At 32.1% G+C, this 16,097-nt stretch overlaps 1 pseudogene across 1 annotated transcript; it reads left to right on the top strand.

The window, feature by feature from the left end:
* Positions 1 to 12,220: 12,220 nt before the first annotated feature.
* Positions 12,221 to 15,660, top strand: LOC145037623 (low affinity inorganic phosphate transporter 1 pseudogene; annotated as a pseudogene). The gene is made up of 2 exons (XR_013678925.1): positions 12,221 to 12,339; positions 13,731 to 15,660. The product of XR_013678925.1 is annotated as a low affinity inorganic phosphate transporter 1 pseudogene (transcript).
* The last annotated feature ends 437 nt before the right edge of the window (positions 15,661 to 16,097 follow it).

Genomic DNA, 16,097 nt, shown 5'->3' with positions numbered 1-16,097 from the left:
TTGAGGTTTACAACCTATCGTGAAGACATCATTTTGTTTCTGTGCCAATCCAATCGAGTTAATTATGCATGTGAGTCCTATGAGTTCTCATTTGAATGCATAAAAGGCAAGGACCTTGATCAATGGAAAGTACATTGATAGGAAAAGGTGAGCTGCTTAACTACTTGGAAGACGTGGTGGGCAGCTGTGCTACCATAAGGCAAGAAATCAAGATTAAGAAAGTTCGGTCCATATGAGTTTGAATTTATCGTAAACTCTGGTTTTAACAAATTCACATGGATAGGAACATATACACCATTAAAATCTAAGTTTCATAAGATTTCCTCCTTCATGAAAATGATTGTGAGGAAATGCTTTCACTAAGAAAGATTTTAAGAAGATAGTGATTGTAAAATTGCATTCTCAAATTTGATCATGGTTACGGCATCCCTTTCCATAATTTGAATTGTGAGGTTTGGCAATTAGTCTTAATTGTTAAGACACACATATGAACTATCTGAAGGAAAAGTTGTATAACTTCAAGAAGCCTTGATAAAAGATTATCAAAGCATTAAGTATTAGAAACATGGACTTAAGAAATTCAATAAGTATTGTTCTTCTGAAAGTTAAGATGTTTATGAATACATGTCGAAGCTAGTAGGAGCATAAGTGTTATGTTTTATAATAATCATCATGATAGTGGGAGCATAAAAGTTATGATTGTATGATTATTATGGAAAGTATTGCAAGTTGGCAATATTAATTATAGAAAAACAAGAGTTATACCTTGCAAAGTAGTAAGGGTCATAAAGTTGTTTTGCTATAATTAAGGGAGAGATTATTATGCTTCATTTCAAATCTAAAGGATTAGGTTGTGGAATGTTAATAAATTTAGTCAAAGGTACATTGTGTGTTCTTAAAATTTCGATTATGATTACGGCATTCCTCTTCACAATTCGAATTTTGAGAACATAGCAAATAAAACATTGTGCATCGTGTCCCATACGCTATGGGTATAGGATTGATTGCAAATTCTTTCATGTTTGACCATTCTAAAATTTTCCAAATGTCTAGTGCATTTAGAGGGAAAAGGGACTAGAATTGGTTTTGACTAAAAGAATTAAACAACTATCAAAGGACAATCCAAAGTTCGACAATGATTGGTTGCTTGTGAGTAGTTGGAAGTATAGTATTGGAAATTATGGAAATGTTTCCATATTGGATGGACAATATCGACATCATTACGAATAGATAAGATTCTATTAAGAAATTAGTTGTCATATGGAAAATATGGAAGCGTGTCCATATTGGGAAGTAAATATTGAAAATCTATGACTAGATTAGAAACTTTTATGCAAAAGGATGTTCAAAGGAATGTACTTTGAGTGAGAGACATCATATCTAAGGAATTTTTCTTGTAACAATCTCCGATAGAGGACTTTGTAATATCATTGGCAATAGTCTTTGAGACTTTGGTGTAGTGACATTACAAAAGGATCGTTACATAAAGTGTTAGAATCTAGTATATTCTATAAGTAACAAGAATTTGATATTCTTACACTTAAGAAAATGGATTTGGAGTTGTAAAATGAGAATGATTGGAAATGTGTTCAATTTTTCTATTTCACAAAAGTAAGAACCATAGGTAAACATTGTGTGCATGCTAGGAGCATGGGACAAGTGTTGGAATTCAAGTAAGAAGTTGATTACCCGAAACGAAAAATAATGAGTAATTGATATGGTGATAAATAAAACGTGTTTTGTTTATACTCAAAGGTTTGAGGCCATATGGGATTAGTATTATTCTTGTGTTTCACCTTGCATGTTTTGACTTCCAGAATAATTGAGTTTATTAAGAATAATCGAATTATTCAAACGGGCCACAGTCGTTCATATGTTGGAAGTAGATATGAATGAAGATTGTCGTGAATTGGTGTGTGGATTGTCTAAAAGAGTATTAGACATAAGAAAATGTTTAATTCAATGTTCATGAGTGCTTATGAATATGATTTGAGCATTGGATTAAACCCACGCTCACTTGGATCACTATCTCGAGTGATTAGTGAGACGATAACATCTTATATTCTTGAAACCGAGATGTGTGAGTTGTATCTTGCGAATCGGTTGCACATTGATAATATGTAAACGCACTAGTAACTTGGTGTTATAAAACATATTGTTGTGTGTGATTTGGTTAGTGAGTGCAAGCAAGCATTGTATCAAAGTTTATCCGTTCCTTTTATCAAAGGTATGATAGAAGCGATATTTTTGGGCCCCTCGATGGTTTAGTGATGACATACGTAAATGCTCGGCCGGGCAAGGGCTAATTTGATTTGTTCAATTAGTTTGTCGTCATAAATCGAAAATCGAGATATAGTACAAAGAGAATGATTAGAAATCATATCTCATACGATATCTAGAATGGAGGAATATATGATCCCTTATCTAAGGACACGCGTATCTGATATGATCAGAGTTGACAGCAGCTTTGGAAAGCTACGATTGCAGATCAGGATCTGAAGTCATACGCAGAATAGTTGTTAGACTTATCCAAGTGGGAGACTGTTGGATTAGTGTCTAAGTCCATAACTATTTTGGTATGTACTTGACCCGATGGTGCATGGTCCTTTTGGGTTGCCTTCACCAAAGCAACTTGATTGGAGAAATGAATAAAGAGAGAGAGAGGATAATATGATTTATTAATATGTTATAAGAATAATATATTAAAGGAGAAATCATATTTGTTTAATTAATATTGGTCAATAATTAATTAAGAATTAGTTTTGTGATCAAATGTAATTAATTAAACTAGAGGGGCTGATTTGTAATTATGTGATAGTTACAAAATAAGGTAAGGATTATCTTATTTATATGGTGGACGAATTTAAGGTTGGAAAGCCTTAGAATTCGAGTATGATAAGGATTCAAGGATTATCTTATTGGTTGCTTAATGGATAATCAACTAGATAAGGATAATGACTGAAACCCTATCTCTACACCTATATAAACACCCCTAGGGTCATGAATTCGTGTATCCCTTCCCAAGAGGTCCTAGATACGAATTCTAACCTCTCACCTCTCTTTTTATACCTTCTCCACTTGCTTATGGTGTTTGTGAGCCATTAAAGGAGTGACACTTGTGACTCTAAGTATTCCAAAGTCAATCCAAGGTGGAATTGGGATTGTTATTGCTACATAACAATCAAGGTATGTTCTTAAACCTAATTACATATTAATATGATTACTTGTATGCTAGAATTAGGGTTTATAGTCTTGGATTCAAAGCATGTACAATAGAGAAACCTAGATCCTAGCATTAGGGTTTGTATGAGCACATAGGAAGTCTTATGACCAAAACCCATCAATTACAAACAACATTTTTGCAACTGTTGAATCCATCGGTCATCATGCGTTCTCAGTTCCTTAGAGATTTAGTTTTTTATATTTTCATATTTATACATATATTTATGAGTTATTTGATTATCTTTTACTCATATTTTTTTTCTGAACACAAGAAATTTTGGTACTTATATGCATAAATTACATATTTTAGCTAGAAAAATATATTTTTGAAGAAAAGGGACCACAATGGACAAAACTGGAAGTTGGAGGATGAAGCTCACAATGATTTATAAAGAAGCCTCAAAATCATGTTTCCGGACAGTGAGCATGAAGTGGTAAGCTTTGGCCCACGTGGTGGTGTCTAGAAGATTCTCAGTTAAAGAAGATTACCTTGTCGATTACGATTAGGAAACTGTTTCCTACGGCATGGTGGCTAGTTTATGGCAAGTTTTCCTTATATATAAAGGACGAGATAGAAGGCTAAGAGAACATAATTATTGAAGAGAATACTTCTAGAGAAACCCTAGAAGACCTAATTTTGATCATGAGGATGAAAGAAGAAGAGTGATTAGCAAGAAATCGACTCAAGCATTTGATTTGCATGATGTAGATGAACCTAAAGTTACTATGATATAATGTTAGATCTATCGATTATTAATGATGGTTTTAATTGTGTTTTCTAGTTCAATACTTACATGTTAATGTTTCTATCCCGTTTACCTTTCCCTCAAATTTTGTGTAGTTACCTGGTCATTGATTGCATGAATTTGTAATCCTAGTTGTTTATGACCATTAAGTTACCAGAGCTAAAGATAGACCATGTCCTACTATAGGTAATAAAGTTAGTTGTTTAATTGTGTTAGAGAGAATTATTTGACCATAATAATGGCTTGTTTATCAGAATTTACCATATGAAGATAAACCTACATCTAGTCATTCATCTTCCAATCATTTGTAAAAATCAATTGTATGTCCTTCGTCTACATGACTATTATGATTATGTTTCATAAATTTTAACTTCCAAATTAACTCAATTCCATGTGTTCGATCTTGTATTTAGTTTACTACACTACTATGCGACTAGGTACACAACCTAATTTTGTTTTAGTTTAGTCAAATAGATAAGGGTTATAAATTTAAAGCTTTCAAAAAGGTATATTAAATACATCAAAAGGTTTTGGCAGGTGCAGGGGAAATTGGTTGTTTAATTAGATTTTTAATTGATGTTAGTTAATCAATCCTTTTTGTGGGGTCAAATCCACAAGAAGTTAATTTTGTTTTAAAATCCGTTTTTATATGAAGGTAGTGATCACGACGTGTAGATTCATCTTCCACGGTCTGGTTACTGGTAGTGTAGTTTTTGGTTTATTAAGTTTTTATTCGTTTTATGTGTTTGCTCTTTTTTTTTCAGTAGCACATGACTAGGGATCTACTTTTTCAATTGTGCTACCACTTGATGATCCAGAATCTACATTTCAGAAGAAAAAGGATAAAAAGGTCGGTGAATCTAGTAACAAATTTCAATCAGACAAGGTAGAAAGTTTCAATATAACTCAAGACAATAAGGGAGAAGGATTCAAACCAGAAACAAATAGAGATTCTGAATGAGACCATAAAAGCGAGAGAAGAGAACCCAACAACACAATGGGAGACATAACGAAAATGATGATGGAAGAATATAGGATGTGTATACGGGATGACAATGGTCCAAGCATTATGATACCCAAAATTCCAGCTACAATGGACTTCAAGCTTAAGGGACATATCCTTAACATGCTAAAGGATATCACATTCTTTGGAAAGAATCATGAAGTTGTGTACAAGAACATTAAGGAGGTTTTGGAAATAGAAAATTATTTCAATGTGACAAACGTTTCCAAAAGATTTCAAAAGATTCCACTCAAACTATATTATCCACCATTCGAGTACCTAGTTTTGACCAAGAGTAATCCGCTAGAGCAAGAACATATGAACTTCATGGAATAAGTAAAGTCGCACTGGATCAATATGCTATTTTTGGAAATGATTGCAAAAATACCCGAGTATGATAAATCATTGAAAAGTAAAATAAGAACTTCAGTATTAAACATATAATATTTCGAATGTGATAATTAATTAGAAAAGTTCAACTGCTGTTAAAGATGGTATCCCGATAAAAATGGAAGATCCTGGGAGATTAACATTGTCTTGTGAATTCAAAATTTTAATAAAAACAAATTCATCGGTTGATTCTAGAGCAAGTATCAACCTCATACACTATCATTTTTACAAGACGTTAGACCCACCAAAGTTGAAGACCACTAGGATGGTTATTCATATGGCCGATCAATCTATCACTTATCACTGAGGGATCATTGAAGACTTGTTAATCAAAGTTGGAAAATTTTTGTTTTAGGTAGATTTTGTATATTGGACATGATAGAGGAGGAAGATAGGCCAATAGTCTTAAGAAACCCTTTCCTAAGTACTACTCATGCATTACTATATATCTATAATTCTAAACTCACATTATGAGTTGGGGATGAGGAAGTAACCTTTGGAGTAAAGGCAAAGTCAATCAATTCGAATGCTAATAAAGACATATTCTTTATGGAAAATATTGACAAATGGGGCCAAGACGATGAAGAATAAAATGAGCTTATGGAATTAGAGAAAATGATGGAAGAAGAGATGATGAATATGTGTGGGGTTGTAGAAGAGGAGGATGTTTAACAAGAAGTAGTAAAGTGCACTAATCTAAGGATCACATGTTCCAAGGAATATAAAAATTTCACATTTCCTAATCCATATGAGAAGAACAGGGGGAACAAGGAAGAGAAGAAGCTTGAGGACAAAAAGAAGAAAAGTTCGAAAGAACCTAACATAAGCAAGAAGAAAGAGAAAAGACTGAATAAATGAGTAAAACAAAAGCATGAAGAGAACGCTAAGAAAAAAGACAACGAGAATTTGAAAAAGGCATATCGAAAGAGAGTTGCTTCTTTCAAGAGGAAGAGGTTGGAGATGCAAGGACTCAAGGAGATTCCACTCCTACAGAAGAAAACGTAGATTGGAAAGAGTCCGACTCATGACTCCTCAAAAAGAAGCATTTCCGGGAGGTAACCCGAAGGTGGTTTGATTTTTTCTCTTTCTTTCTTTCTTTTCTTTTCTTTTCTTTTTTTATTCAGGATAGTTTTCATAATTTAGCTAAGATATTTTTCATTTAGTTCTTTGAATTCACTTAAATGTGTGGTTTTTGGTAATTTGGTTTTGAAAATATGTTTCAAATTGAAATTTGATACTCTACATGGCATGGTTGACATTCTCCTGTGTCGTGGTGGATCGGTTTTTCTCGTTTGTCATTTTTTACAGTTTCAAACAATTAAATCTTCTAATGACAATTGAACATACATTGAGAATATCAAGTGTTTTCTGCATATGAGGGTGGTTAGCAATTTACTATGCTCAGTACTCACGATTTTACTCTAAGAGTTCATTAAAACTTTGAAACAAAAAGAGCATATTATATATATATATATATATATATATATATATATATATATATATATATATATATATATATATATATATATATATATATGAAGATGGAAGCGGTCTATGCCTCTAGATATTGGAAGACTAGCAACATGATTTGGAATGAGAGTCTTTTCATATGTGGTATGTATGCCTAAAGTTATTGAACTAGTATGATTTTAAATATTTATTTGCATGAGAAAATGAATATCTTTTTAATGTTTCAAGGTACATGTATTCATTGTTGAAAAAGCACCCCAAACAATTCTAAGGCTTGGTAACGATAACAAATCAGGTTGTAAATACAAACCAATGTTAGTATTTATAATTCAACATGCAAAATAACACATACATACACTATATAACGATAGAAAGGTTAATATATGAAATATTTGCATGTTTTTTTTTACTATCTGCTGATATTATGCAGACTTTCATACAAGCCATTGCAAGCTACTTCTCAAGTACCCAAGGACTTGTAGATATAAGTAGCTTAGATTATAGAATCTCTATGAGTATTTACCGTCATAAAATGTGCCTCAATTTTTTTCCATTGTGGCAAATAAAAGAGTACCACTAAATCTTAAAATGTGTCACTAAAAGTAATATGAGTTCTTGAGCCACATGAACTTTTAATGGCACAAAATATGTGCCACAAAACACTTTTTTTTATTGTGTCAAATAAAAGTGTCACTAAAAGCCTAAAAATTGCAACGACAAAAACAAAAAGTGTCACTAAAGGGTTTTAGTGGGACCGTTTCTAGTGACACTTATTATGTGTGCTGTGGATTCTCATAGAAGCTTTTAGTGGCATTATGTTGGGTTTTTAGTGGCACTTTTTGTATGCCACTAAATGATATATTTTTGTAGTGGTTGCTTCATTTGCAACGGTTGGGAACGATTATTCAAAATTCAAGAACCGGTTTTTAAGGAATTGTGTATCGAATTCTTTTCCATAACTATCTTCAAGTTTAATGGGGATGTGAATGACAAGGGAGCATGTAATTTTCTTCTTGGAGGAAAAGATCACGAATGCTCGACTGTTGAATTAGCTTGGAGGAGTTGAATTTATGATCGTTTAGATGCTATCACCCTAACTTTTACAACTTTTCTAAACGAGTCATTTGTTACTCTACCAAAAGAACTATCTGTTCAAGACCTTTGGTTTTGTTTAGGAAATGGTACATACAACAAGGATGATACTCTAGCAAACCTTATTAAATCTCTGGCGCATAGATTCATTCACAACATTATCACTTTTTCTATCAATCAAAGGGAATCTTGGTATAGAGTTCAAGAGAGAGATCTTTCTTTCTATGGAATATCTTTTATTTCTTATTTCTTCTTTTCGCTCTCAAACTCTGGTTGTAAATTTGAAAGACCAAGAGATATTGAGAGAGTAGACACGAGAAAGACGGATATGTTGATTCAGGTAAGGTTGAGTGGCAAGAACATAGAATCATTTGAAGAATAAGGAATTTGGATAGGTAAGGGTAGGGATGAGGAACACTTGTGACTTGTGAGGTCCAGAGCAGAAAAACCCTAGTTCTTGTAAATTTTGGAGGGCGCATCATTAATTTCTAAGAAGGATAAGATGTTGGGGGAAAAGAGGATAGGAAGCTACATATTAGGTATGTACCATTTCCTATCCTCTTTTAAAATATGATAAACCGTTGATGTTAATATGGCTACAAAGCTCCAAAAATATGAAATGGAGAAAGAGTGACAGCCAAACATTGCGATTACGGTTTATTAGGTATAGGATTTCACAGCATATGTAGGAGAAGGAGGAGACACATCAGGCGACGTTTTTAATTTTTTGGGATTTCATTTCCCTCCTTGGTTATTAAAAAATGTATAATGCGCGTTCATGAAAAAAAAGTTATAGAGCTGACACGTTTACATGACATGCTTTTAATGATACGTGCCCTCCGTGTTTTTAATTCTTTTTCTTGGACACTAATTTTATGGCACACACAAATCTGTGTCCTCTATCCTTCAAATTTTGGAAAACTGACATTTTTTTAAGACACGTAAAAAATGTGTATCCTAAATCAGTGTGTGTTATTGTTCGCGTGTCATTAAATGACTATTTTCTAGTTGTGATCCGACTTTCATATGTTTATGTTACAACATTAGACTTTGAAAAATCAACCTTTATAGCGTCGTGCTTTCATAGCAAAGGAATTTTATTATTTTACATAATTTTTAAAAAAAAAATCATTTGGTTTTAATTGTTTTTCCTGGGATTTCTATTTTATTTCTTCTTTTTTCTGTTTATCGATATTCATTATAGCTTATGGAAACATAAATTTCCAGGGAAATTTTTACTTTGACTAAAATGTTAGTGATAATTTAGTGGTATATATTTTAAGATTATAGTAATTAATGTATTTACTTTTGAAATATTACATAACAGAAATGTACAAAGACTTGGTCGTCAAATGAGCTATCTGAACTTCCGGCTTAGAACCAATTTAACCCTTGACGAAAAAACAAAATCAAACTAATGGTTATGATATTTTATTTTTATCATGTCATGTCATGTTTATCATATTTTAATTGGTTTATTTTTGTGTGAATGAAAAAAAACAAGTTATCGTGTCGTGTTACATAAAAACATAACACGATTATCCGATTTGGCAGCGGTAACTTATGTAAACTATTCACTTAAAGAAAACAATTTACCCAAGAATACAATGTACTTTTCTTTTTTAACCTTGGGAAAGTAATTTTAACCCAAATAGCAAGCTACATATATTTCTAAATCAAACCAAAACCATACTTATATTCAATGTCTAAAAGAATGAATCGTGTCTAGAAAACTAATTATTGTATGAAAAAACTATTCGTACCGATCGTTTGGTGCGTGGGGGTAAACAAATACTACCTATATATATATATATATATATATATATATATATATATATATATATATATATATATATATATATATATATATATATATATATATATATATATATATATATAGTCAAGAGCAAATAAGAAGGAAAATTTTGGTAAGAAGGTAAGAAATTTTTTTTCTACATACTTTTTTAGCGAACATACAAAATGAATAATTAGATGATTCAAGAGTAAGATGATTCACAAGAAAAAATTCCCAAAAAAACATCTCCATAATTCATTTTTAAGTAAATTAAGAAAAAATTCACTTTTATGACAATTTTAGTGAATAACAATGAAATCATTGTATAAATGAATCATCGGTGTTTTTTTTTTTTTTTTTTTTTTGAGATTTTTTTGATGAATCATGTTATTTTTTATTCATCTAGTGATTCATTTCTTTTGTTCGTTAAAAAAGTATGTAGAACAAAACTTGTTACCTTCCTACCAAAAAAAATTTCTTACCAGATCTATATATATATATATATATATATATATATATATATATATATATATATATATATATATATATATATATATATATATACACACACTTAATAAAGGGTGTTGTCTATATGTAAGACTCCAAACGATCCAATTGTTCATCGAACTATTCGTGAGTCATTATGTGAGAAGTTTGTTTATGTTTTTTATTTAATAAATGACCGAACATTAATACAAGTTCTGTCTTGTTTAGTTAAATGAAAGAATATAAATAATAATTTTGTTCGTTCAATTATGTTTATGAACTTTTGGTTACATTCATTTATTTTCATTTATTTAAGTTTCTTTTATGTTCATACATGTTAAATTACGTGATTACATTACTATATTATATGTTTGTTATTTGTTATTATTCATATATGAACAATTATATTTGTTTATTTATCTTCGTTTAGGTTCGTTCGTTTATGTTAATTTAGCATGTTGACGAACATAAACAAATAATGATGAAAAATATAATTTGTTAAACGAACAAACATAAAAAAGAAAACTCATTTGTTTATGCCTTCATATCCATTCGTTCGTTCAATTAACTTAAACGAATAAACATGAGCAACCCTCATTTGTGTTCATTCTATTCGTTTGCAACCCTATTATATGTAGTGTTTATTTGAATGATTCTTTTGGTAAAACTAGAAAGTAGGTTGCTATTTCTGTCTTTATATTTGTTTCTTGTTATATATGTGTTTTTTTAACATTTTTTGGCATGAGACTTATGCACAAGAAAAGGCACAAGAAAAGATGAGAGCAAGTCTTAAAAACCGGACGCGAAGATACAGGAAGAGATGAAAGCATGTCTTGAAGGGGATGGGAAAGCACAATAGTAGATGAAAAAAGGCAAGACATACTTCAACGACAAACTAATGACCTAGCAAGGAAATTCCAAAGCAATCCACTCGCCAGCCTATCTGGCTCATCATAGTTTTATGTTTATTGTATTGGACTATTTTTATTTTATTTTATTTTATTTTTTTTTTTTTTTTTTACATTTATAGTTAATTTGTTTATGGATTATGTATTATAACAATCATTTTTAGAATTATGTTTAAACTATTTGTGATTAAAACAGTTTTTTCTTCTATTTGAATTGTTTTTTTTTTTTTTTTTTTTTGATGAAAAAATGCAGATTTTAATGTTTTCTACATTATTTTTAGAGACTCCCAATTTACGGACAGATGTGTTTGCATGTATTGACTTTGTCTACATAGCAACTCTAGATAACTAGGTTTTTTAATTGTCGTTTAAAAACTTAAATTATTATTTTACGGTTTAAGGTAGTATGTTATTTTTTTTTAATAAATGTTATGTTTAATTTAATTTAAAATTTTATTTTTAACATACTAAATGTCTATTTAATGAGTATTTTGGGAAGGAGTGGAGGTTGGAATTGAGATTGGAAGGGATTAATTGGAGGGAGGGATCAAAGTCCCTCTATCCTAAGCAAATATATACTTTACGTTGTTTTCACATATTCACAAATTAAAATGGCCTATTTTGTACGGCCAAATTCCTGAGAAATTGTTGCAACTGACCGAAAATAAATTATGTTAGTAGAAATTGTTGCCAGCAGTTTTCATGACATATACCGTGTCATATATATCCCACATAGAGATGTCCAATCAATTAAAAGATAAAATTTATTTTAATTTTGAAAAAAATAAATAAGTAAATAAATAAAATAAAGTAAAAATAGAATCATTTAGTTCAGGTTTTAACCTGCAATGGACCAAAGGTAGAATCGGTTTTTAAAAAACTATATGGAGCCAATAATGGAAATTAAATATAGCCAGATCCTATTACATCATGCTTATTTGATCAGGAACAAGTGTTGTATACACTAATATTTTACCGAAGAAAATTTAGCAAGCTGGAGGCGTTGACCAGATAGGTGATTAGATAATTAGATAACCGATGTGCAAAGCGCTGACCTGAGCTAGCGATTGAGAGCATATGCTTATATGCTTCCATTGATTCTGTATCGTTCATCTTTAAATACACCATGACTTCAATACATCCTCTACTCATCTCCTTTTCTTTCTTCCAATTCATTCTCTCCGTAGAACATCATTGTATAGAGCAAGTGGCAACCCTCTTCACAAGGTAAATATACATATAAACAAATATGCTCTCTCCTTCTAAACATTTAACTAAAAGCTTTCTTCTATTTTCTTTAATTTTTAAATCTCGTTGCTTCTTATTTTCTTAATATATGGTAGAAAGTAAAATAGTGCAAGATGAAGCTTTTTATCTTTGATATGCATGCTTAATTAGTGATCTCCCAGAAATTTCATAGAGTAAGATCTCATTAAGTTATTTCAAAACACTTCACTCACTTGTGTGTTTTCTAAATGCATGCATGACTTTTAGATAACAACCAAACAAAAGTGTACCCAAAGCCGTTGGCCAATCACTTAGGTCACCATTCTTGATCACAAACCGCCAAGTATTTTTAATAAATCATTTAATAGTTCAATGAGAATTTTATAAGATTTTTTTAACGTCAATAATGCAAATATTAGATTCACCATTGATATTTCTATTAGAAAGACTATTTATAAATTATAATTATTACAACTATTTATATTATCCGATTAGATGAATATTCACATGACATGCGTAGAATAAACTCAATTATTTATATTATCCAATTAGATAAATACTTACATGACATGCTTAGAATGAATTCTGTAGTTAAATTTTATTATACATATACATGTTAAAAATATAAGACATTATTTATAAAATAATAACAATTATGCTAAGTTAATATCAAAATTTTAAGTTATTTTGAAACATACGTCTATCGTAATTATATCTTTCAATAGAATCTACCAACGGATTGCATTTAAATAACATGGTTTTCTATTTATTACAATTTAACGTTATCATGATTAATTTGAAAATTACATATCTACTGATTTTTTTTTAATGTTGAACATGATTGTTAATGGATGTATGAACCATTATTTGTAAATTAACATAATCTAAATTTTCATTTAATTAATAAAAAACTATATATTTAGCAAAAATTTGAATTACAATAAAAAACAATTCTTTGATATTTTTTTATTTAATTTGACTTGTCTTTCTATATTTAAAATGTTTAAACTTTAAAACTATTTTAAAAAACATAATTAGTAATTTTTTTTTATATTTTGATTTATTTTTTGGATTAAACATAATATGCAAATTAAAAAATAAATATTCTAATAATTATTTTTTAAAAGTCTACCAATAATAAGATATAATTTTGTATTTAATAACATATTTTATATTAATAAATTAATTATATTAACTTGGAAATTAAAGGTAAACGCATACGATAAAAAGAAAAAAAAATACCTTATTTAATGTTATGATACCATATAATTAAAGATTAAAATATATACGATCAAAAGAAAAAGTAATACACCTCTTTTATTGTATAGTACGATACCATATAAATTTGATCATTTCTAAGTTAACACTTTCTTTTATATAATTGCGCGTAGGTGTAGTTTGGAAGAAAAGAGTAGCAATGCCTCGCGAGCAATTGCAAGTGCTCAATGCACTTGATACTGCGAAGACCCAGTTATACCATTTCACGGCAATTGTGATCGCTGGAATGGGTTTCTTCACCGACGCATACGATCTCTTCGCAATTTCCCTCGTCACCAAATTGCTTGGTCGTATCTACTACCACAGGGAGGGTGCACTGAAGCCCGGAACTCTACCCCCTGGTGTCAACTCTTCGGTCACTGCTGTTGCTCTTGTCGGAACCTTAGCTGGTCAACTCTTCTTCGGGTGGCTTGGTGATAAAATGGGCCGAAAAAAAGTCTACGGTATGACTTTGGCTGTCATGGTTATATGCTCCCTAGCTTCGGGGCTCTCGTTTGGGAGGGAACGCAGATCTGTCATGGCTGGCCTTTGTTTCTTTAGATTCTGGCTTGGGTTTGGTATCGGTGGTGATTATCCTCTCTCTGCAACGATTATGTCGGAATACGCCAACAAGAAGACACGTGGTGCCTTTATCGCTGCAGTTTTCGCCATGCAAGGGTTTGGGATTTTGGCCAGTGGGATTGTTGCGTTAGTCGTGTCGGCTGCTTTTGACCATGCATTTAGTGCTCCTTCGTACGCGACCAACGCTTTATTGTCAACTCCGGTACAAGCCGACTACGTCTGGCGTATCATACTCATGTTTGGTGCGATTCCGGCAGCGATGACTTATTACTGGCGTATGAAGATGCCCGAAACTGCACGTTACACCGCTCTGGTTGCAAAAAATGCTAAACAAGCCGCATCTGATATGGCTCGAGTTTTGCAAGTTGAGATTGAACCCGAAGAGCAGAAGGTAGAAATAATTGCTCAGGATTCCAGAAACTCATTCGGATTGTTTTCAAAAGCATTCCTCCGTCGCCATGGACTCCACTTGCTCGGAACCACCAGTACCTGGTTCTTACTTGACATCGCTTTCTACTCACAAAATCTCTTCCAAAAAGACGTCTTCACTGCCATCGGATGGATCCCTCCGGCAGCAAAAATGAACGCCATAGGAGAGGTTTTCAGGGTGGCCAGAGCTCAAACTCTTATTGCACTTTGCAGTACAGTTCCTGGATACTGGTTCACAGTTGCGTTTATCGATATTATCGGTCGTTTCGCAATCCAACTCATGGGATTCTTCTTTATGACGGTTTTCATGTTTGCTCTCGCCATTCCTTACCACCATTGGACCTTACATGACAATCGTATCGGCTTCATCATCATGTACTCATTGACGTTTTTCTTTGCTAACTTTGGTCCTAATGCTACCACTTTTGTCGTTCCTGCCGAAATCTTTCCGGCTAGGCTCAGGTCCACTTGCCACGGTATCTCTGCAGCTGCCGGCAAAGCTGGCGCCATCGTTGGTGCATATGGATTTTTGTACGCTTCTCAGAGCTCCGACCCTAAGAAGACTGACGCCGGTTACCCACCAGGTATTGGAATCAAGAACTCGCTGATCGTTCTTGGTGTGATCAACTTCTTAGGGATGTTGTTCACGTTTTTAGTCCCTGAACCAAATGGCAAATCGCTCGAAGAACTCTCTGGTGAGAATGAGGAAGATGACGAGGTTCAACAGACTACATCTAACCGAACGGTTCCTGTTTGATTTGGAACTGTACACAACTACAACGGGCTTTCAAGAAACTGATTTACTTTTGTTGGATACGCATGTTTGTTTTATGAATCCTGAAAAGATTCAAAAGGGTAACTAAGGATACCATCATGTTGTGTTTGAATGTCGTCAGACGTTTTAGCCTGTGAGTCTACCTATTTATTTGTTTGTTTCCCGTTCAATTCTTGTATTATAAAATTGTAACAAATTCATAAAGTTGTAAGAATTTGGTTTTGAACATACAATGAAAATTGTATAGTTCAGATTGCAACTAAAAAAGTTTGGATAAATTGGTTTTTTCTTGCTACAACCTTATTTATTTATTAAATAACCAAACCCTAATTTAAATGTTTTTGTTACACGTCAAGCTACACCGCTAGAAACTTGAGTTTTAGCTATAGATTTAGAGAGTATTCTGTAGCAAATTTTAGGCTTATTGCGATTGAATTACGAGAGATCTACGATGCTTTAAACACTTATTTTATTTATTCAACATATAGCATATTAAAGAGGGTTTAGCGAGGGATTAGCTATAGATCTCGCAAGTATTTATCGACACACCCTTATTCCTTGGCAATCGATCGAAAACAAAGGCATTTGGCAAGGGTTCAACTAGGGATAAAAGTCAACTTTTTGCCATCTGGTACTTGTTTAGCGAAAGAACATCGACGGAGGGTATGCACATTATGTTTTTTTAATTGACGATCTCTCGCTGAAATTGGTGCAC

The sequence above is a fragment of the Lactuca saligna genome, chromosome 3, assembly GCF_052625555.1.
Source record: "Lactuca saligna cultivar CGN05327 chromosome 3, ASM5262555v1, whole genome shotgun sequence".
Lineage (NCBI taxonomy): Eukaryota > Viridiplantae > Streptophyta > Magnoliopsida > Asterales > Asteraceae > Lactuca > Lactuca saligna.
Note: the sequence above shows the minus strand (reverse complement) of the source record. Positions and strands in the feature narration are given on the sequence as shown.